The following is a 23,769-nucleotide window of genomic DNA, read 5'->3' as shown; positions in this document are numbered from 1 at the left end:
GATGAACAGCTACTGTTTGATATCCCAAAAGCGCACATACAAAGATATGCATACAGTATAATCAAAGTTTCTTCCAAAGACATACACATACTTGTAACATTTTACTAACAAAAGCATGTTTTTTTATCAATTTTATCTTTTTGAATGATTAGAGGAAATAATAAGTATTATATTAATGGTGTATCAGGAAAGTAATAATTACTAATGTTAGTTGTATCATATTCTACCATCCTTCACAAAAAAAAGGTGTGTTGAGCAGTTCCATTGCAGTACCCAGGTTCCTTTAAACAAACTGTGTGCATTAAAGGGAACCAAGACCATGTGGCAGTCTTCTTTTTGTGTTTCTCGCAGATAATGTACTGTTCTCTGTCAATTTTGCATTGATTGCACTTGGTTGATCCATAGTTCTATCCTCAGACATGAGTATCCACACCACTGTCAGTGTGGTGCCGATCTCATTGTGGCCCTCCATACTGGACGGCCCTAATTTGGCCACCTTACAGCGCTACCTTACACTTGCTGACATGTTATCTCTGTTGCTAGTGGATGATGGCAAAGCAGCTGATCTGGGTTTACATTTTACCACTAATGGTGGTTTCCACCTCCACTCTTTGTGAGATAGGGCACATTGGCATCGTATGCCCCCACCATTTGAGGGAGTGGAGGGGTGCCCTGTCGCCAGCTCTGACCCAGGGGACCCATGGCTGACTGTTTGGTTTTTATTCCTTTACATCTTTTGTTGGTTTATTGTCTTGTTGTCGTTATTTTATCTCCATTATAACATCAATCCAAATTTCTTGCAATGATACCCATTTAAATTCCCTGAGAGTCATGTAGGCTACATGAGGAAGGATTAGATAATGCCTTGCTGTATATTTGAGGCATAGAGTGATTGTTGTTAACATCATAAGCCCTAATCATCCTCTCTTCTTTCCTCCCTTTTTACAAGCTCCTTCATGTCCATGAACTGTACTTCAATCCATACTGCCACAATTTGAAAGTCATGCCTGTGGGTAATATAGGTGAGCAAATTATTGCACATGTTCAGATAGTAGATTTCTGTATGATTTGCTGGTGAGGGTGATAGCATACTATCATAGACCTGATATTATGCAGTATAACTATCTGCCATACATGAGAATGCTTCTATTAATTGCATCATCTCTAATCAATTAGAATGAACTGCTTCATGTATTTATCAACATACTCATTCCATGACAGTAGCTCATGCAACCGTTTTCTATACTTAAGCACCAAATGGCAGAGTTCTTGTGGTCACATGAAACTCTGTGCCCTGAGATACTTAGCAGAGGTACATGTCTACAAGAAATGGCTTTTCTACCCCATAACAAGTAGGTTGTGTGGCTGATCATTGGTTACTATTGTCCAGCACTGAAATATTAAATGGTTAATATAATGTGGCCCTTCTGTTTGCAGTTTCAAGTCATAAATAGTTGATGGTGTTGCCTGTCATCAACACTGGCAGTCAAGTCAGGCACTGGCAGTATTTTCCAAATTGAAGTACTTGCACTGCTACTCAGCAGATTAGTGTGTAAAAAGACCAGAACCTACTCATTCTCAGAGATGGGAGTATTACATGCATCGGACACCCCACAGTGTGGCTTGATGAGCTTGTATCGCAACCTTGCCTTTCCCCATAACTGTTGTGCTAACAACCAATACTTGTACAAGATATGGTCGTATATTAGGCATTTCACATGCCAGACTATTCCTCCTCCTCCTTGCAACAGTGCACAAGGTATAATGCTGTATGAGGCATTTGACATGCCATAATATCCCTTCCCCCCACCCCCGACAATAGGACAACAGGAATGCTCTCTCTCTCTCTCCTCTCTCTCTCTCTCTCTCTCTCTCTCTCTCTCTCTCTCTCTCTCTCTCTCTCTCTCTCTCTCTCACCTCCCCACCTATCAGTTTGCTCTAATTCCATTGCTCATAAGTATGAGGACACTGTGGTAGAGAGCAAATGTCCCCAATGTCAGTATCAAATGTGGTAGATTCAGAACTGCAACATACAGTGTACTAGTTTTTAGATTCATGCCTCTTCCTATCATTGTGTACTGTGTGATAGATCTGAATGAAGAAATATTCAGGGGTTGTGGAAGTCTTTACACTCATGAGTGCCCAAAGATGAATTGTCACTGTCTTGTGTAAAGCTCTGCCATTCATAAATACAGTGGACCTTAGCGGTGTTTACAGTGATGGGAAGTTAATGACGTGGTCCAATTGAGTTTCTATTGTAGTGGTGACCATAAAGGACAACTTCTTCCTTCAGTGATAGGAGTTTCAGCTGATTCCTAAGGACACAGAATAATGAACTGATTGATTCAATACTCAAAGAGGTTAGTCAAGAACAAGGGGATACACTATATTATCATGTTGCAAAGACTTCACTGTGTTGTTGAAACAGTGTGCAAGGAGGAAGAATTTATTGTTTGACACAAACCCATTCCATGTGAGCATATTTTGAACACCTGTTCTCGTAATTATGTTACTTTTAATGTTCTCATATCTAAAGCATAATAGTCGGCATGTCAGTAGATAAATCTGAAGATTTGTTGTAGGTTGAACATTTTCAAGGTTGCAAGGTCTTTCCCTCCCACAGTTGATATTTTTCTCTCATCCATAATTGTTGTCGTTGTTGTTGTGGTCTTCAGTCCTGAGACTGGTTTGATGCAGCTGTCCATGCAACTCTATCCTGTGCAAGCTTCTTTATCTCTCAGTAGTTACTGCAACCTACATCCTTCTGAATCTGCTAAGTGTATTCATCTCTTGATCTCCCTCTATGATTTTTACCCTCCACGCTGCTCTCCAATGCTAAATTTGTAAATTTGTGATCCCTTGATGCCTCATAACATGTCCTACCAACTGGTCCCTTCTTCTTGTCAAGCTGTGCCACAAACTCCTCTTCTCCCCAATTCTATTCAATACCTCCTCATTAGTTATGTGATCTACCCATCTAATCTTCAGCATTCTTCTGTAGCACCACATTTCGAAAGCTTCTATTCTCTTCTTGTCCAAGCTATTTATCGTCCATGTTTCACTTCATACAAATACACTCCTGGAAATGGAAAAAAGAACACATTGACACCGGTGTGTCAGACCCACCATACTTGCTCCGGACACTGCGAGAGGGCTGTACAAGCAATGATCACACGCACGGCACAGCGGACACACCAGGAACCGCGGTGTTGGCCGTCGAATGGCGCTAGCTGCGCAGCATTTCTGCACCGCCGCCGTCAGTGTCAGCCAGTTTGCCGTGGCATACGGAGCTCCATCGCAGTCTTTAACACTGGTAGCATGCCGCGACAGCGTGGACCTGAACCGTATGTGCAGTTGACGGACTTTGAGCGAGGGCGTATAGTGGGCATGCGGGAGGCCGGGTGGACGTACCGCCGAATTGCTCAACAGGTGGGGCGTGAGGTCTCCACAGTACATCGATGTTGTCGCCAGTGGTCGGCGGAAGGTGCACGTGCCCGTCGACCTGGGACAGGACCGCAGCGACGCACGGATGAACGCCAAGACCGTAGGATCCTACGCAGTGCCGTAGGGGACCGCACCGCCACTTCCCAGCAAATTAGGGACACTGTTGCTCCTGGGGTATCGGCGAGGACCATTCGCAACCGTCTCCATGAAGCTGGGCTACGGTCCCGCACACCGTTAGGCCGTCTTCCGCTCACGCCCCAACATCGTGCAGCCCGCCCCCAGTGGTGTCGCGACAGGCGTGAATGGAGGGACGAATGGAGACGTGTCGTCTTCAGCGATGAGAGTCGCTTCTGCCTTGGTGCCAATGATGGTCGTATGCGTGTTTGGCGCCGTGCAGGTGAGCGCCACAATCAGGACTGCCTACGACCGAGGCACACAGGGCCAACACCCGGCATCATGGTGTGGGGAGCGATCTCCTACACTGGCCGTACACCACTGGTGATAGTCGAGGGGACACTGAATAGTGCACGGTACATCCAAACCGTCATCGAACCCATCGTTCTACCATTCCTAGACCGGCAAGGGAACTTGCTGTTCCAACAGGACAATGCACGTCCGCATGTATCTCGTGCCACCCAACGTGCTCTAGAAGGTGTAAGTCAACTACCCTGGCCAGCAAGATCTCCGGATCTGTCCCCCATTGAGCATGTTTGGGACTGGATGAAGCGTCGTCTCACGCGGTCTGCACGTCCAGCACGAACGCTGGTCCAACTGAGGCGCCAGGTGGAAATGGCATGGCAAGCCGTTCCACAGGACTACATCCAGCATCTCTACGATCGTCTCCATGGGAGAATAGCAGCCTGCATTGCTGCGAAAGGTGGATATACACTGTACTAGTGCCGACATTGTGCATGCTCTGTTGCCTGTGTCTATGTGCCTGTGGTTCTGTCAGTGTGATCATGTGATGTATCTGACCCCAGGAATGTGTCAATAAAGTTTCCCCTTCCTGGGACAATGAATTCACGGTGTTCTTATTTCAATTTCCAGGAGTGTACTTTCAGAAACGACTTTCTGATACTTAAATCTATACTCGATGTTAACAAATTTCTCTTCTTCAGAAATGCTTTCCTTTCCATTGCCAGTCTACATTTTGTATCCTCTCTATGTCGACCATCATCAGTTATTTTGCTTCCCAAATAGCAAAACTCCTTTACTACTTTAAGTGTCTCATTTCCTAATCTAATTCCCTCAGCATCACCCGATCTAATTCGACTACATTCCATTATCCTCATTTTGATTCTGTTGATGTTCATCTTATACCCTCCTTTCAAGAGACTGTCCGTTCCATTCAACTGCTCTTCCAAGTCCTTTGCTGTCTCTGACAGAATTACAATGTCATCGGCGAACCTCAAAGTCTTTATTTCTTCTCCATGGATTTTAATACCTACTCCGAATTTTTCTTTTGTTTCCTTTACTGCTTGTTCAATATACAGATTGAATAACATCAGGGAGAGGCTACAAGCCCGTCTCACTCCCTTCCCAACCACTACTTCCCTTTCATGCCCCTCGACTCTTATAACTGCCATCTGGTTTCTGTACAAATTGTAAATAGCCTTTTGGTCCCTGTATTTTACTCCTGCCACCTTTAGAATTTGAAAGAGAGTATTCCAGTCAACATTGTCAAAAGCTTTCTCTAAGTCTACAAATGTTAGAAACGTAGGTTTGCCTTTCCTTAATCTTTCTTCTAAGATAAGTCATAAGATCAGTATTGCCTCACGTGTTCCAACATTTCTACGGAATCCAAACTGATCTTCCCCGAGGTCGGCTTCTACCAGTTTTTCCATTCGTGTGTAAAGAATTCGCGTTAGTATTTTGCAGCTGTGACTTATTACACTGATAGTTCGGTAATTTTCACATCTGTCAACACCTGCTTCCTTTGGGATTGGAATTATTATATTCTTCTTGACGTCTGAGGGTATTTTGCCTGTCTCATACATCTTGCTCACCAGATGGTAGAGTTTTGTCAGGACTGGCTCTCCCAAGGCCGTCAGTAGTTCTAATGGAATGTTGCCTATTCCCGGGACCTTTTTTCGACTCAGATCTTTCAGTGCTCTGTCAAACTCTTCACGCAGTATCGTATCTCCCATTTCATGTTTATCTACATCCTCTCCCATTTCCATAATATTGTCCTCAAGTACATCACCCTTGTATAAACCCTCTATATACTCCTTCCACCTTTCTGCTTTCCCTTTTTTGCTTAGAACGGGGTTTCCATCTGAACTCTTGATATTCATACAAGTGGCTCTCTTTTCTCCGAAGGTCTCTTTAATTTTCCTGTAGGCAGTATCTATCTTACCCCTAGTGAGATAAGCCTCTACATCCTTACATTTGTCCTCTAGCCATCCCTGCTTAGCCATTTTGCACTTCCTGTCGATCTCATTTTTGAGACGTTTGTATTCCTTTTTGCCTGGTTCATTTATTGCAATTTATATTTTCTCCTTTCATCAATTAAATTCAATATCTCTTCTGTTACCCAAGGATTTCTACTAGCCATTCGTCTTTTTACCTACTTGATCCTCTGCTGCCTTCACTACTACATCTCTCAGAGCTACCCATTCTTCTTCTACTGTATTTCTTTCCCCCATTCCTGTCAATTGTTCCCTTATGCTCTCCCTGAAACATCCTTAATTAGTTTACTTTTATATGTAATCTTGAGATATTTATTTGTAAATGATAGGTACTCCTGTACTCTGTGCTTGTTTACAGAATACGCAATAATGGAATCTCTCATTGAATTATGATGTTAACACTGCTAGTGCTGAAGGTTCAACACCTGGGATATGCAGTAGCTTAAGTTCCAGGATGTAAGAAGGAAAATAACCATGTCATCAAAAGTGATGTAATAACTTTCTAATCTGGTCATGGCCATGCCTGTATGGGCACCCACTTCTTCTAACCAGTCATTACTGACAAAGGTCAAGGATGGCACACTGAAGCATTTCACACACATTATACTTCCAAAAGCTTGTTTTCCTTCTTATTCTTCTTTCCTGTAGAGAACCTGTGCCAATGCTGCAGAGACTCATCATTGAATCTCAGAGTAGTACACCTGTGAACACATTCCTTGTATCCTGCCTGTGCTTGGTAAGTCAATGTTCAACTGTTCCACTGGCTCTTCATACAGTTTTTAATTTGTTAAGCAGTGTTTACTTCAATAAATAATATTTGCAATCAGTCTTTATATTATTTTCTCAAACTTTTCTATAACATAAGGTGTTTATGTTTCAATGGTGGTGGAAAATATATGCTCTGACAATGAAGAAAAGGAGGAAATCAACTCTGGGCAAATTGTCTAGACAATACAGGATCTTCCAAATATGACTGTCGAACATAAACTTAATTATACTTTCAGTAATGTTACTGTGGAACCATTACTGTATTAGATTTGCTTCCCATGTCTTTTATTACAATGTCAGTTGACAATTTAATCTGGAAAAATAATGTCATGTAGGCTTACATTACAATAGTACAGTTTGTAATGCTCTTACTTTAGATAATATTATCTGTTATCAAGAAGACGATAATCAAGCTCAACAGTTGGCTGCTAAAATGACCACATGGAGAAATGCTGCATGATCACCATTTTCAGCTGTGTTAATTATATACATAGGGGTATGGAGCAATCAATGTGCAAGAACAAAACCTTTATTTTTGCCACCTATGGTTGGAGAACTGTTCTCATGTATCAGTCATTTCTTGTGTATGTATTTTTTTTTCTTCTTGAATGGCTTGCGGAAGTTGCTGGTATAATGCAGGCATTATTTCCTGCACTTACAGGTAGCTCCATGCCGATGATACTGGCAGCTTTCAGTTACATAGGTGATGTAATGTCAATTGAGATGACAACATTTCATATGGGGATTATGAACATGTTAGTATTTTTGTGTGTGGCAGTTGGAACATTATTGAGTGGAGTACTTTAAAAGTAGCTGGTTTCTTTGGAATGTTTTCGACAACAACTCTTTCATATGCCATTGGAATTTTTTATGGACTTTTCTTTCATAAGCAAGGATGAGAGCCAACTCCTAGACCAACAGGTACTAGCTTTTTTAAAGACGTTTTTGATTAGCATCATGTTGTTCAGACATTATTGGTAGCAGTCAAAACACAAGATGGGACACAGAGATTACACATTTTGTTATTGCTGTTCTTGGACCATGTTATGGTAAGTTGAAGGCCAGTCCTCTTCATTTTATGATTACAGATTTATTGTTGTCAGCTTAAATAACAATCTTATTTTGTTGCCAGGGGACGCATTTTTTTTTTTTTTTTTTTTTTTTTTTTAAATGCAAAACTGCTTTGAATGGGATGAAGTGAATGCAGACTATTTCTCAGCATGCTGAATTTATTTTGTTGGTTTGTATTCAATAGTTAATTTGATTAAGGTATTGACTGAAGTACTTTGCTTGCAGCATATAAAGATAATTATTAGATTTTTTAACAAGAGGTATACAATAAACTATCATAATTTGGACTATAGTAGAAAAATCAGTGCCTTGGTCAAATGCTACTTTATTAAAATTTATTAGAGTTTCACCTTTGCAGCCATTTGTCACTACTGTAATCACTGGATCTGATGATGGCTGCAAAGCCAAAGCCAGTAATTAATGTATTTTAATAATAAGAGCAATTGTCCAAGACACTGACTTTTATAACCTTACCCAATACAAAGGTGTCAATTCTCCTCCAATCCTCAGAAATATAGAAAGCTATTGTTTTGCACATAATTATAAGATGTAATTGTATTTAAAATAACAGTAGCGTTTCAATAAAAATTGAATTTGTAACTTTATAATTATTATTGAAGGGCATATTTTGCATTGATTCAAATTTAAATATTGCTAACTAGCAAAATAATACCTTATTTTCAGGGACCCTTATCTCAATCAGTCTGTTTAGTGGAACTCTAAAACTGGAAGATTCATTAATTAGTGTTACAACCTGTGTAAGTAAAATTCTTTGTAGCTTTTTGTATGCATTTAACATACAAGTATGGATTTTCTACTTTGGTAGGAGACACTCATTTCTAGTGTGAAACATATATACAGCAAATCATTGCTAATTATGCCACTGCTACAAATAACCTGTATTAAGGGCTTTGTCATGTCAGTCAGGTCAAGGTTCCTGTATCAAAATTTGTTAAGCCTTTTCTTCCATGCGTCTTTATTTTGTGACAAGCATACAAGATATACTCAGCTCAACAATCTAGTGACTTTCATACTATTATTTTACAAATACTGTTTTCATGAATCACAGAAAATTAGTGTACTCAGTTATTGTGATAAATATATCCAAACCCAAGGTTTGGCAGTTGCATGTAGAACAGGACTGGACTAGCTTTCGTGTTGGTCCAAACTCTACATATCATTCAACAAAAAGTACTATAAAGAAATAAATCTGTGGGAAGAGATTACATGACGTCCAAGTTTTTGAAGAGGTTGTACAGTTATCTGCTGTACACAGTTTTCACACTCCTCACATTTACTAAATTGACACTTTGTTTAATTTAGCAACATTCCCCAAATTGGTAATTCAACAAGACATTAGGTAGTCAGTGTAGGACAGTAAGTCAGCTCCTTAGTCTTCAAATTGACAGAGTGAGAGATTCTTCTAGGGGCAAAATATGCTGAAAAGGGCTCAGTTTATGTGTGGCTCCATTTTAACTCGTTACACTACTGGACACCAAAGAATTTTATACATAGCATTCAATTTAATGTAAGGAGATGAGAGGACAGCAGAAGAGAGGAAAGGAAGCGAGAGGAGGGAAAAGGAGTGCTTATGGTAAGTAATATCTGTTTTTAGTACCAGCAAATTTTGTAGGAAAATTCTTGTAGAATGTAAATTATTTTAAGATTAAAGGAGACCACTCACTGAAAAGCAGAAGCATTGAGTCATTGATAACTACACGCAGCAGAGGGAAAAATTGCTAGTTTTCAGACGTATCCTTTGACAATCTAAGTGTACACACACACACACACACACACACACACACACACACACACACAACACACTCTCTCTCTCTCTCTCTCTCTCTTACACGAGCCTATGCTCCTACATGGTGCCAACTAGACTGACAGTGCCAATGTTATTTTGCAGCAGGTGGGCTGGTTGTGATTGTCAGTTAGAAATGCAGGAGGGAGAGATAGCAGGCATAGTTGTAGCAGCCGGTGGAAAGCAACACATGCTGAAGACTATGTGTGGACATGAATTGGTGGGGAATGACAGGTTGGAGGATGTGGAAACTGAGCATAACATGCTCAACTTCAATGGCTCCTTTACAACCTGAGCCATTTGAATCCTTCATTCCACCACAAGCTTCTCTGAACTACACAGACATGGAGCTACCTTTACAACATATCCTCCATTCCTGTAATCATCATGGCCTCAGTCTCAGGTAACTCACTATCCCTGTTCTCTCCACACAAAGTTTTCTATGCATCTGTCCTGTCACCTCCTACCAATTCACACTTAGCCTTCAGCATGAGCTGTTTCTCATGGACCACTACAACTATAACTGCCAACGCTCCCTACCAGATTCTTCGCTGGCAAACCACTGTCCCTTCGAGCTGCTAACTACCCACCCCCAGCCATCTCCTTGTCTCCCACCCCAACCAACACTACCCCCACCACAACCAGCTCACCTGCCACAAAATAGCTTTAGCAAATAGGAGCATAGGTTTCCACCTTTTGTGTGTGCCTACACATTAAATAAAATAATATAAAATAATATAATAATAAATAATCAATAATTAAATAATAATCAGTGGGCATCTAAGCAGTTGGATGACATGATGAAAGGCAAGTGAATGATTGCTTCATTGAATCATCTGCACCAGTATACCAGGAGTGACAGTTTCCTGGACCGCATTGTTACTGGTGATGAAATGTGGATACTGCATTTCATGTCAGAACCAAATCAGCAGAGCTTGATGTGGAAACATCTGTGTTCGCCTTTAACAAGAGAATTCTGTTATGCCCCGTCTATTGGGAAAATGCTGTTAACAGTCTTCTGGGGCTGCCATGGACCCCTCCTGCCGGATTTCAAACACCAGATGCAACCACAAATGCAGACAGTTACTGTCCCACGCAATCACGTCTGTGGGGTGACATTAGGAAGAAACACAGAGGATTTCTCAATATAGACAATGTGGTTGTCTTCTACAACAATGCAAGGCCACATTTCACTGGGAGAGTCGGGATCACCAATCATACAATCTGGACCATACTCCTAGTGATTTTTACATTTTTGGTTCACTGAAGTAGTTCAGGCCCACAACAGCAATTAACATTCAATAGTGAAGGCAAGACAGCAGCCCTGTGATGGTTCCACTGTCAGCTGTATGAATTCCACCACAGGAGCATCTCAAATTTAGTTCTGCGATGCGACAAATGCCTCAACTGGTGTGGACACTATGTGCAAAAACAGTGTGAGATACATAGAATAGTATGTATGTTTGTAATTAAATGTACATACCGCCTTTCCCACTGGCCACTCTGGGTACATGCCCAAAGCCATGAGATCGATTGTGGCCCCCTAGTTTCCGCCAGATCAACAAATGACAACCGATATTTATTATAAAAAAACAAGTTTATTTCGAAAGTATTCAGCAATAATCACTGCAGTCACAGTTCTGCCTAGAGTGAATAGCGATGTAAATTAAACGTGACCGACTGACTTAAATAAACCAACTCGACAGTCGGATATTCCCCTTTATTTGTCCGCGGTGTTGTGACGTTTGTCTTGTTTGTTGTTGTTGTTACTGACTGTGCTCTGAGGTATTCTCTGATTAAATCGTTTGCCTGTTTTGTTGTGTTAGTGACTATTTTTGATGTAAAAATAAATACCGAATTATAATATAAAATGTGAAGATGGTCATATCCTAATGGATCTGCAAAAAGGAAAAAAGCTGTATGTCAGAAGGAAGTAATCGAAAAGTTACAAAAGTAACAGCATATTTTACTACTACTACTGCTACTACTACTGGAGCAACTTCTGTAAGTAGCAATCAAATAATAAATCTTCCAAATGATGAGCAGTGACAATCACAAATTTTGGGAATTTCTGAATGTTCATGTTTACACTAATTTCAAATTTCTACCAATTTAGGAAAAGAGACTGAATCAGAAAATAACTGTCCATATGATGAAAGTGCAACAACTTGGGTGACTTCACCAACACCAACAACTGTATCAGTTAAACAACAGTTTACCAACACAGAAGAAATATCACATGATCCCACTGATTATTTATACGAAAATTTCACAGAAAGAAATTGCGAAATTTTGATTTGTAAAGGACCTGTGTATCTTCAAAATTTCGAAGAGCTGAGACGAAGTTGCAAAGAATCTGCTGAAATTTATTATGAAGACATTAATGGGCAAGAGTTAGAAACAGAATGTCTGCATTTAACAGAATACTTGAAAATTGTTCATGGTAAAAATGGGGGAATTGATAGTATGTTGGAAATATATCACCTTTTGAAAGAAAAGAAAAGTGAGGACACATTTCCAAATGTAGAAATCACATTGAGAATCTTTTTAAGCATGATGGTAACCAACTGCAATGCAGAACACTCCTCCTCCAAATTAAAAATAATAAAAAATGAATTAAAAAGTACAGTGCTTCAAGAGAGATTAACCAGTTTATTGCTGATATCCATAGAAGGTGATATGCTCAAAAATATAAGTTTTGAAGAAGTGATGAACGATTTTGCCCATTTCAAATCCAGAAGGGTAACTCTTCAGTCAATGTAGATTTTTAAGCACTAACCTGTGAATGTTAAAAAGAGTTACTTTTGTGGATTATATTATATTACCTCTTCATTTAATGTGACTGTAAAGAAATAAAAATATATCTACAACCTTGCTTATCTAATTTTTTTTTGTCTATTCTAACAAAATAGTGATCTGTCGAGGTTATAGGGGCCCTATTATCCTAATGTGCCGAGGGCCTTCAATAAGTTAAAGACAGACCTGTTAGTACCTTACTTTGGCTTTAAAAGTAGGATCAAAGACTTTTTGATTCACCCTTTTCTATAATATTTGAGAATGGTGGCAAAAGTGAGATTGGATGGAAATTTGAGAATATTTTTTTTAATCTCCTTTCTGAAACAAAGGCTTAACTTCAGCACATTTCAATCATACTATTAGGTCAAAAACTGCCATTTTGAGACTGTGGCTGTGTGCAAAATACAGGATTCTTTCAGCACAACCATGCCAAGATTTTTTTACCATATGGAGGAATAAAGAGCTAAAAACTTAAGCAAACATCAACAGTCAACAGTGTATACGCATATTTCAACCATTCAAGATATGTTCCACTGATAAATGACTTGTTATACTGGTAACCTAATATGGTTTTTGATCCAGAAACTTACTCTTTTATTATCTTTGTTGATATTTTAGCATAATCACTAGAGTTTTTCAAATTTTGGATATTCTATGGTAGGCATTACTTGTACCGGTGTAGTAAGGGTCACATTTATATTTCTGAAGTTATTTGCAGTGACTGATCTGAGATATTCCATGACAGCAATGTACTGATTTGATATGATATGGTTTGATTTGATTTATTTCGTGTTCCATAGGTCCAACTGTGTTGGATACACATGGACGTGGAACGAGTCAGTTTTATACAAATACAATCTGATAATCTTATAGCATAGACAGAAATTTGAGTACATAATTATATGAAAATTTATACAGTAAATAATTTGGGCAGCAATACAGAAAAAGAAAATACATATTTTCTTAGAACCATTAAAACAGTACAGAAAACAGATACAGAGCACACACAGATACGGAGCTGAGGTTAAATAACATTCTTAATGGCATTATGTCAATTATTATTAAAAATATTATTAAAATATTACAATTTATTTAGTTAAAAATTCATCTAGACTGTAATGAAAATAGCCATAGTATGCCACTTTTGCAGTGTTAGGTTCAACACATGTAGTGACAACCCGTAAAGCATAGGTAGCAGAGCTAAGCCTCTTACAGAGATCAATAATATGTGAAGACCAGTTCATTTTCTTGTCAATGTGCACTCCAAGAAATTTTGTTGTTTCCATTCTTACTATTGGTTGATTACCACATGTCACACTTATCCCTCTCTCTTTTTTTGTTTTTGTGCAGAATTGAATAAATCTGGTCTTACTGGAATTTAATTAGAGACCATTCACCTTGAACCAATTACCACATCTGAGAGTATGTGATTAATGAGTTCCTCAAGACCGTTGTCTGTTCTACTGCTCATAAAAATTGTGGTATCATCAGCAAATAATGTAAATTTACACGGCAGGCTTGTACATGATGGTGGATCATTTACAAAAAACAGGAATAATAGTGGCCCAAGAATTGAGCCCTGAGGCACTTCACATGTAAGGGAACTCCATTCAGAATCTGAGGAAGCGTCACATCCTCCACCCGAGCTATTCAAGACAACTTTTTGTTTTCTGTCTTGGAGGTACGATTGTAGCCAATTGCCTGCAACACCACTTATTCGTACTAATTTTGCTTTTTGCAAGAGAATCTGGTGATCAACACAGTCAAATGCTTTGGATAAATCACAGAAGACACCAAGTGCTAGCATTTTTTCATTAAGGGTTTCTAGGACTTCATTTGCAAGTGCGTAGACTGCGTCTTCTGTTGAACGGACCTTTTGAAAGCCAAATTCGCTCTAGCTGAGAACTCCATTCTTCATGAGATGATCAGTAATTCTTACATATATTAGCTTTTCTAGAATTTTGGAGAAAGGTGTCAGCAAAGAGATAGGTCGATAGTTAGTTACTTCAGCTTTATCGCACTTTTTGTACAGAGGCTTCACAATGGCATACTTAAGTCTACTGGGAACAACATCTTTCTGAAGGGAATCATTCAAAATATGACAGAGAATGTCCCCCTTATCCACACACAAGAATATTTCAATAAATTACTAGATTTATTATCAACCCTTGCAGAGTTCATACTTTCTAGATACATGATGATTTTTTGAATTTCTTCTACAGTGATAGGATTAAGGTGCATTTCTGAAATTGTGTTTGAATATACTGCTTGACAAAGAGTTACAGCTTCATCAACATTGGGTTTGCAACGAATCTGTTGAGCTACTGATAGGAAGTGTTTATTAAAAATCTCAGCCACCGTTTTGGGGTTATCTACCAGGGTACCTTCATATCTGATTTTATTTACATCTTCTTTGCTTGTTTTGTCTCTTCCTGTTTCTTTTTTTACAATGCTCCAAATTGTTTTTATTTTATTATTAGAATTATCTATTTTCTTCTCATAATAAAGGGCTTTTGATTTCCGTATTAGTTTCTTCAAAATTTTACAGTGTAATCTATAGTGTTCCCATTTTTCTACATCTTTACAGAATCTTATTGCAGCATAAATTTCCCTTTTGGTTTTTTAACATGACTGTTTTATACCTTTTGTAATCCAAGGCTTACTTACAGAATTGGAAGCACTGTTTCTGACCCATTTCTTGGGAAATATTTCATCAAAAAGAGCACAGAATTAATTTATAAAACAGTTAAATTTACTATCAACATCATTATGGCTATATACTAAAGACCAATCCATTTGCTGCAACCTGTGGTTGGAAGTTCCTTTTGCCTCTTCATTCATTACTCTTATGAATTTCCATTGAGGAAATTCTTTTTTGAACAGGTTAATGTCATAAAGAGTGAGGATTTGTCCATCATGGTCTGAAAGCCCACTTGTAACCCACCTGACAATATAATTCTGATGTCTACTTACATCTAAAAAAATGTTGTCTATCATAGTTTGGCACTCAGATGTAATTCTTGTTGGGAAGTTTATTACTGATTTCAGATTATGTAAGGTCATCACAATCTCAAAGTCTATTTTCTATTTATATTGAAATCACCTAAAACTACAATATCCTTTGCTTTTGAAAGTAACCCTGACAGAAGGAGTTCCATTGAATGCAGAAATGTTTTTATGTCACCTGAAGGAGCCCTGTAGACAGCCAACACTATTATTGGGTAGAATTTAGTTATTATTTCTGTGGCACATGCCTCAAATTGTTGTTCCATACAATATTTCTTAATATCTATAGCTTTGTGTGCTACACTATCCTTAACATAAATTGCTACTCCACCTTTATCTTTACTTTCCCTACAGTAGTATGTTACTAAACTATAACTTACTATAGATGGCAAGGCACATTTATCAGTAACATGGTGCTCAGTTAAGCAAAAATCCGAGCATTATTTGTACTGTCCTTTTCACTAATGTTAATAAGAAGTTGATCTGTTTTGTTTAAGAGGCCCCTTATATTTTTATGAAAGAAAGAGATGCCTTCCTCTTGCTTTTTCATTCTATTAGTGCTGTTACCTGACTGAGAATCCATTGGAGTTTGTCTTGACACAGGAGAGAGGAGACACTTGACACCAGCTCCTGTTGTCCCTTCTTTTTCTTCAGGCCCACACATAAAAAATCATTGAGATGAGGAGGCGGCTCAGCATTTCTTCTGCCCATCAGCCTTCTATTTGTTGTCGATGGCGATGCTGTTTCTGACTCTTCAAATGTTGGTTCTGCCACTACTGCTGTGTTTCCTTGTGAACTTGGAGTCTTCTCGTTTTTCTTATTTTCGTCTAAAATAATATTTGGAGGATGAGGAACAGTAGTTCTTTTGTCGTTGAAATCGATGTCCACTGTTCTTTCTGCTAAAATTTTGTCTTTTTTTACATGTTTTGCTGGTGCTGATGATATTTCTAATGCATTTACCTTTTTTTGAAGTGTTTTCGTTGTGGACCTAACAACCCCATCTTTTTAGTGACAGTTACAAACTACCTGTTAAAATGTTCTGCAACTCTGCACACATCTGTTACCATTGCTTCATTTACTCTTAATGCTGTCTGCTGCTCTTCATTCTGGTTGCACCACTCTCCTTTTTCCCTATATCCCACACTGCTTTTATTTCTTCAGCTAATGTGATCATTTTTTTCTCATAACATGTTTGTTTTGATGTCCGTGTGTCATTATTTCTGCTGCAGATGTTATCTGAGAACTCAGTTTTGCTTGTATCTTTGTTTTTCTTTGTTTATTTTATAATAATGCTCCAGATGGGTTTTGCTGTACCTGAAAATACACTGGAAAATTTTACATTATTTGTGGCAATGGAGTTAGAACTCTTGGTTTCAACTTGCCCTCTGAATTAGGGAGAGATTTTCTTTCTTGTGCAAGATATTTTAATACTAAGATATTTTAATACTATGTGCTATCCATCTCTTATCTCAGTTTTGCTTGAAGTTTATTCTTGTTTGTTGTAGTAGAAAACCACCAAGAGTGCCAGCCCACACATTAATGCCAAATTGCTGTTGATGAGTGTGAGGTTGAGTACCTTGTGGATTCATGTGTCCCAGCATGTGAATTATTGATACTGAAACAGACCTCATGAGTAAACAAAGTCTCATGGGTGTACAGTACCTCGACTAGAAATAAGAGGTGGTTTGCAGTCTGTTGTAAAAACCATTGTACAAACTGCACATGTTGAGGAAAATCTTCAGGTGCTAGTGCTAGCACACTCTGAAGATTATAATGCAATTATTCAGTAAAGATAATGATACAATGGTGTAACTGACTTTGGAAAGTTAGATGTATGTTGCAAAAATCATTAGAATTGACTCCTGAGTCAGTTATGTCATTAAAGGTACAGAAAGTTTCTTGTATTCTCTTACCAAGCTCTTGTGCAATGATTTTACTTTTGCATATATGGAAGATTCATCCAACATCTTTTTATAGCCACAAAGTGTTTTATCCCTTCTTTCTTGACCATGTTGCCTAGATTTTGAAATAATGACCTATTCTTCTCAGATCAAAATAACGAACTTTCCTTCTCAGCATTGCATAATGAGAAGGATCAAACTGAATTGTCTTTCATTTAAAACCATATTCTTGCTGTGAGTACAACTGTGATACATTACAATGACGTCTTTGTCATTTTTGTGATACAATAACTTTTGTTTATCCTTCAGAAGTGACTTTTCATGTAGAAACTTCATTATTGCTCACAAAAGTACCTCAAATAGTGTAATATAGAGTTCATAAGACTTCTTCTAAGGACATGTCTTTAATGTGTAAGTGACTACAATGTGATGTAATGTAGTGTAATGTATTGTGTCACTATAATTATTCTTAGATATGGAACATTTGTTATCCAAATTTTATATTCTATAAAAGTAAAGGCTGAAAAATTCTTTTTTTCTGTCTATTGTCTACTGGATTTAATTGGAATTACACTGTCATTCTCATTTCCATTGCCTAGCATATGAACATCAGCTTCCACACATATGGCACCAGTACCACCTTTTTCACTCATTTCACAGTCACTCAACATTCTCACTAAACCATACTCATCAGATCTGTTCTTATCACTACCAGTAACTATTACTTCAATACTATTGTGAAAGAAATTTTTCGGTGTTTTCTTGTAATATAAACTCAGATTTTCTTCTATCTTTTTGTTCATCTTTGTTTTCAAATGAAAAATTTTCCCAAAATTCCCCATCAAACTTCATTCTATTCATTTCAGGTTGCATTCTGGGTACAAAATTTTGGTATGTCCTATTTGTTCTCCCCCTTTCCCTTCTGAAATTACTACAATGGGCCTGATTGTAATCCCCATGTGTATTTGCCCCCTTTCGCCAGGCTCTGAAAGAGGCAGGACTTAGTTTACTGGACCACTTCTTCTGTTTTCAAAATTGTTACTATTGTTTCCCTGATTGTGCCCCCACTGCCTATTTCTTGATTCAAAATTCCTGTTCTCTGGTCTCTGCCTGTCATTCCTCTCCCCATTTCTTCTATAGTCATTTCTGAATCTACTATTAAAATGATCATTGAAAGCTCTGTTATTGTTATTCCTGTTATCATCAGGTCTGTCATTATATCTCTCAGTTTTCTCCCATGCTATGTCCAATTTATCTATATATCTAAGAAATTGTTCAATTGTATCATAAGGTCCGTAGACAAGACTCCACTGTACCCTGTGCACTAGCCTACGTTTTAATGCATCTATTTTGATCATTTCATCAAGTGGTTTATCAAGGTGTACTAAAGTTCTTAACTGATAATCAAAATATCCACGGGTGTACTGCCGGTCTACAGTGTCCAACGGGCACAATATTTCGGCGATCATACATGTCGCCATCATCAGGTGAACTGATTGACTGAGCTCCTGTGAACGTGCCAGCACGGAGATTCGTACGCTATGGCTGCTCAGGAGGAACTGGGTTCGGTTGCGGCGGTGGCCGATTTAAATACCCTCCGCCCGCGGCGCGCTCACTCCGCCGTCCACGCCCCGCACCACAGTCGCGCGGTGGAACAGATTGCGACGGCATCTGAGGTGATGTCGGTGTGATGGCTCTGTCCGCCATGGTCATCACAACTATACGTTTGCTCGATTTCCTCTTGATTAACCCAATTGCTGGTTCCCAAGCCTTGCTAAGATTATAGCCACAGTCACGGTTTATGAGGTCGTCATTGGTGCGAATTTCGATGGCCTCTCTAACAACGCTGTCCCAGTATCTCGACGTCTGTACCAGAATCCTCGTGCGTTCATACTCCATAGCGTCATTTTCCGACAAACAATGTTCAGCGACCGCCGACTTGCTCGGCTACATCAGTCGAGTGTGCCTCTGGTGTTCACGGCATCGATCCTCAATGGTACGCATTGTCTGACCAATATATGACTTGCCACCTTGACACGGAATCTGGTACACGCTGGCCTTCCTCAAACAGAGGTCATCTTTGGCGCTCCCCACCAGTGCACGAGTTTTATTCGGCGGACACAACACAGTTCCGACCCGGTGTTTCTTCAAAATGCGGGCGATTTTCCCCGAGAGTGCGCCTGTATATGGCATAAACGCAGTGCCTACCTGCTCCCTCGTGATTTCATCCATCTCCACTGGTAGTGCTGTAGTGGTTGGGCGGAGAGCACTTTGAATCTGCCACTCCGAGTACCCATTTTTTCGAAATACAGTTCTCAGATGTTCCAATTCCTGGGGTAGACTCTTTGCATCAGAGATAGTGTGCGCCCTATGTACTAGAGTTTTAAGTACCCCATTCCTCTGTGAAGGGTAGTGGCAGCTGTCTGTGTGCAAATACAGATCAGTGTGTGTTGTCTTCCGATACACCCCATGACCTAGGGTGCCATCAGCCCTTCTCTTGACCAAGACGTCAAGGAAAGGTAATTGTGGCCAGATGACGAACGTGTCGTCCATGTAACGGAAAAAGCAAGTAGGTTTCCATTCGGATGACGACAGGGCTTCCTCCTCGAAGTTCTCCATGTACAAATTCACTACCACCGGTGAGAGTGGGCTGCCCATGGCGACTCCCTCCGTTTGTTCGTAGTATTCTCCATTAAAAAGAAAATACGTGGAAGTCAAGACATGCCTAAAAAGTTCAGTGGTCTTCTTATCAAACTTCTGACTAATCAATTCTAGTGACTCTCGCAGGGGTACCCTCGTGAACAAGGAAACAACGTCAAAACTCACCATGATATCTGACTCATCCAACCTGAAGCTATCAAGGCATTTAACAAAATCCACGGAATTACGGATGTGATGAGGGCATTTACCCACATAAGGACTTAATATTCCTGTCAGGTATTTGGCCAACAAATATGTAGGTGCCCTGATGTTGCTGACAATGGCGCGTAATGGTACCCCCTCTTTGTGAACCTTCAGGAGTCCGTATAGTCTAGGCGGTACCAGACCTTGGGGTAACAATTTCTTAGCGTCGCCCTCTGGTAAATCTGCGTCCTTGAGAAGCGACCTCGTCTTGTTCTCCACCTTCTTTGTAGGGTCAACGCTGATCTGGTAGGAATCGTCCTTTAGCAGGCTCAGCATCTTATCAGTGTAGTCCTTATGGGAGACAACAACTGTAGCATTGCCTTTGTCAACCGGTAAGACAACAATTTCAGAGCGCTCCCTCATATCACGAATGGCCGCCCTCTCTTTACTGGTGATATTTGACTTCATAGGCTTGGATTTCGTCAGTGCACGACAAGTTTCACAACGTATTTCCCCAGCTGATTCAGGCGGAAGTCGAGCTGCAACCTGTTCAACAGCACTAACAATTTCTGCGACCGAAGTGAACTTGGGGGTGGGAGCGAAGTTGAGACCTTTCTGCAAAACCGAGACGGCATCATCACTCAGCACCATGCCACTCAAATTGATGACGGTCTTGCACGGAACCTGCAGAGATGGTTTGTCAAGGAGCCTCTGTTGGAATTGGCCAACTCTTACAAATAGATGGATGTAACACTTTGTAGGTATATGAAATGGAATGATCACATAGGTTCTGCCATGGGTAAAGCAGGTGGTAAACTACAGTTTATTGGTAGAATACTGGGAGATTGCAATCAGTTTACAAAGGGGTTGCTTACAAATCACTCATGCAACCAGTTCTAGAATATTGCTGAAATATATGGGATATTGAACATATACAGAGAAGGACAGCATGAATGGTCGCAGATTTTTTGAATCTATGGGAGAGTGTCCTGAAGATAGAGATCCTGAAGATAGACATAAACTGTCCCGAGAAAATCTATTAACAAATTTTCAAGAGCCACCATTAAATGATTACTCTAGGAATATACTACAACCCCCTATTTAGCACTCATAAACAATCATACTTCCTGTGCTCCATTCGTGGATGGGATAGGAAGAAATCCTAATAACTGGTACAGTGGAATATACCCTCTGCCATACACCTCACCATGTTTTGTGGAGTATAGATGTAGATGTAGATTTAAACAACTGCTGTGCTGCTTTCTGTGTGGGCATGACAACTAACAAGCTGTCAATCTGCATGAGAGACCACCACCAAACTGTGGCCATGAGGCAGATGGACCACCCAGCTGCTTAATTTTCTGCCCAACACAATGTGATTCTCTTCAATAACTCCTTCACAGTCTTTTCGACCTGGATCCTTCCTACCAACACTAGCTTTTCTGAAATGTTCTGGTGGGAACTCTCCCTGCAGTATATCCTATGTTCCCATCCCATAATCCTCTTGGCCTCAACCTCTGCTAGTCCCTCCATATACATATCCCATACCCTGCTCCCACTCTGGCACAACACAATGCTTTATTCCAGCAACAAGCCCACTTCTCCTTTTCCCCTTCTCTACATCTCTCCTTTGTCACTCGTCTTACACCCCCTCCTCCCACCCCTCCACCATCCCACCCGCCCCACGCAGCCACCAAAACCATCTGATTGCAGCTAGCAGCTCTATGTTGTCACCAGCATGTCACTGCATGCTCCCACAAGCAGCACTTGAGCACTACACCTTATTCCCAACCCACTTTGCTAACTCCCCCCCACCCCTCAACCTCCCACCTCCACCCCTTGACACCTTATGTCTCGTCCTTATGTCTGTCACTGGATTACTGTTCCCATCGGGCACATTTATGACTCATTTTGGCCAAAGCATGCAGAGACAGTAGTCGTGTGTGTGTGTGTGTGTGTGTGTGTGTGTGTGTGAGAGAGAGAGAGGTGTGCTTGTGTTTAAATGTGTGTTTTCTGCTTCAGAGGAAAGCCTAAAATTATAACAGTCTTTCTTTTTTTAGTGCCTTTCTGCAAGTCATCAACTTTGTATCATAAGTAGTGATTTATCCTTTTTACAATAATGTTCATACTCCATCCTGTACTTTCCAGTGCTTTATTTTAACTACACATGTAGCAAAAGAAGTGTTTTTATGATAAACTACTACTTTACATTCAACTTTTAAATGAAAATTACTGCTTACCATGTAGGTAGATGGGTTTTTCCATCCTTGAGTGTAGTTAATCCGATCATTATGGAGTAAGGCAGAAGGTATTCCTGCTTTATTATGGCCTTATGGCCTTTAATGCTGGAAGTTAGTTAAAAAACTGAGGATGCAGTTGAGAAGTGTCAGTAGCCTTAGAGGAATAAGAGGTAATGTAGACGGATTGCTAATAGTCCTTGAGTCTGACATTGTTTGTATCTCAGAGCATTATTTTATGTAGTGAATAAATATTATGGTTCCCTTTAGTGGGGTACATGTTATGTGATTGATATGCAGGGAGTTCATTGCAGATGGGAGGAGTATCCATTTATACCAATTGGAATGTCCCATTGAAAAGAGTTTATATAACAAAGCATCATAAAGACCAAATATTCGAAAGATGTACTGCACAATTTTTATTTTTTTGGACTGCATTATAAACTTTTTGAGTTATTCTCCAGGGAAAAAAGTTATGAATGTACACATTGCATACATTCTAACTTGTGTTCATAGAAACAGCAGCTCAATACATACGTAATGCTTCACAGATCGGCTAGTTGATGGGCAGAGTGTGAGCAAATTTAGTAATGTCCTTTCAAATCATGATGTTCTCTTAACAGTAGTGATAAGAATGAAGACATAGTCATATCTTAATGAAGGAAACAGAGGTTTTGGAGATATGAGTCTACTTTCAATTCAAATATTTTAAACCATTCTCAAAGGCCAAACATATCAAGAAGTCTGTTATACAGATAATTTGAACAACAGATATAATATGTTTCTACAAGTTTCTATCACTTTCATTGATAGCTCTATTTTCAGTTTTATCAATGACACACTGATTCTTGCTTTTGTTGTATATAAACATTAGCTGTTGATTTTTATTTCCTGGTTTATATTTTCCAGCTTGTCCTTAGTTTGGGAAATGCTGCAGATACTTTTGATGACATTTGGGTTTTATCAGTCCTAAGAGTTTTGCAGTTATATTCATTTGTATAACTGTGAGTACTTTCGAGGCTATGTTTTTCAAATGGATTTGCCACACGTGTAAAAGTTGAGTACAAAATTAAAAACAATGAAATAATCTCTTTCTATAAACATTACAATCTAGAAGCATATGCTTGTGAGCTGTTTTGCAAGTGTACATGTACTTCACATATATTTTTGACCATGCACAGATACCTACTGGGAAAAATTCAACCAGTTGTGAAAAATCTAAATTTAGTACCACGTTGTCTGTCAAACCCAATGAGGCAGTTGATAGTATGTAGAGATTAAAATGCAATTCCCCAATAGCTTCAGAAAAAGATTAATCTGAAACACTATGTAACTTTTATGAAATTATTTTAATAGTGAATTTTTCAATCTTTTGTATCAAAAGTTAGTAAATTAGTTGGTGTTAACAGTTGAAAATATTTTTTAGGAAATGAAAGAATGGTAAAAGCAAAATATTCTGGCTATGTAAAGAGATTGAAATACCTTGTAAA

General features: G+C 39.3%; 1 pseudogene; it reads left to right on the top strand.

The window, feature by feature from the left end:
• Positions 1-6,174: 6,174 nt before the first annotated feature.
• Positions 6,175-23,330, top strand: LOC124616399 (annotated as a pseudogene).
• The last annotated feature ends 439 nt before the right edge of the window (positions 23,331-23,769 follow it).

The sequence above is a fragment of the Schistocerca americana genome, chromosome 5 (genome assembly GCF_021461395.2).
Source record: "Schistocerca americana isolate TAMUIC-IGC-003095 chromosome 5, iqSchAmer2.1, whole genome shotgun sequence".
Taxonomy (NCBI): domain Eukaryota; kingdom Metazoa; phylum Arthropoda; class Insecta; order Orthoptera; family Acrididae; genus Schistocerca; species Schistocerca americana.
Note: the sequence above shows the minus strand (reverse complement) of the source record. Positions and strands in the feature narration are given on the sequence as shown.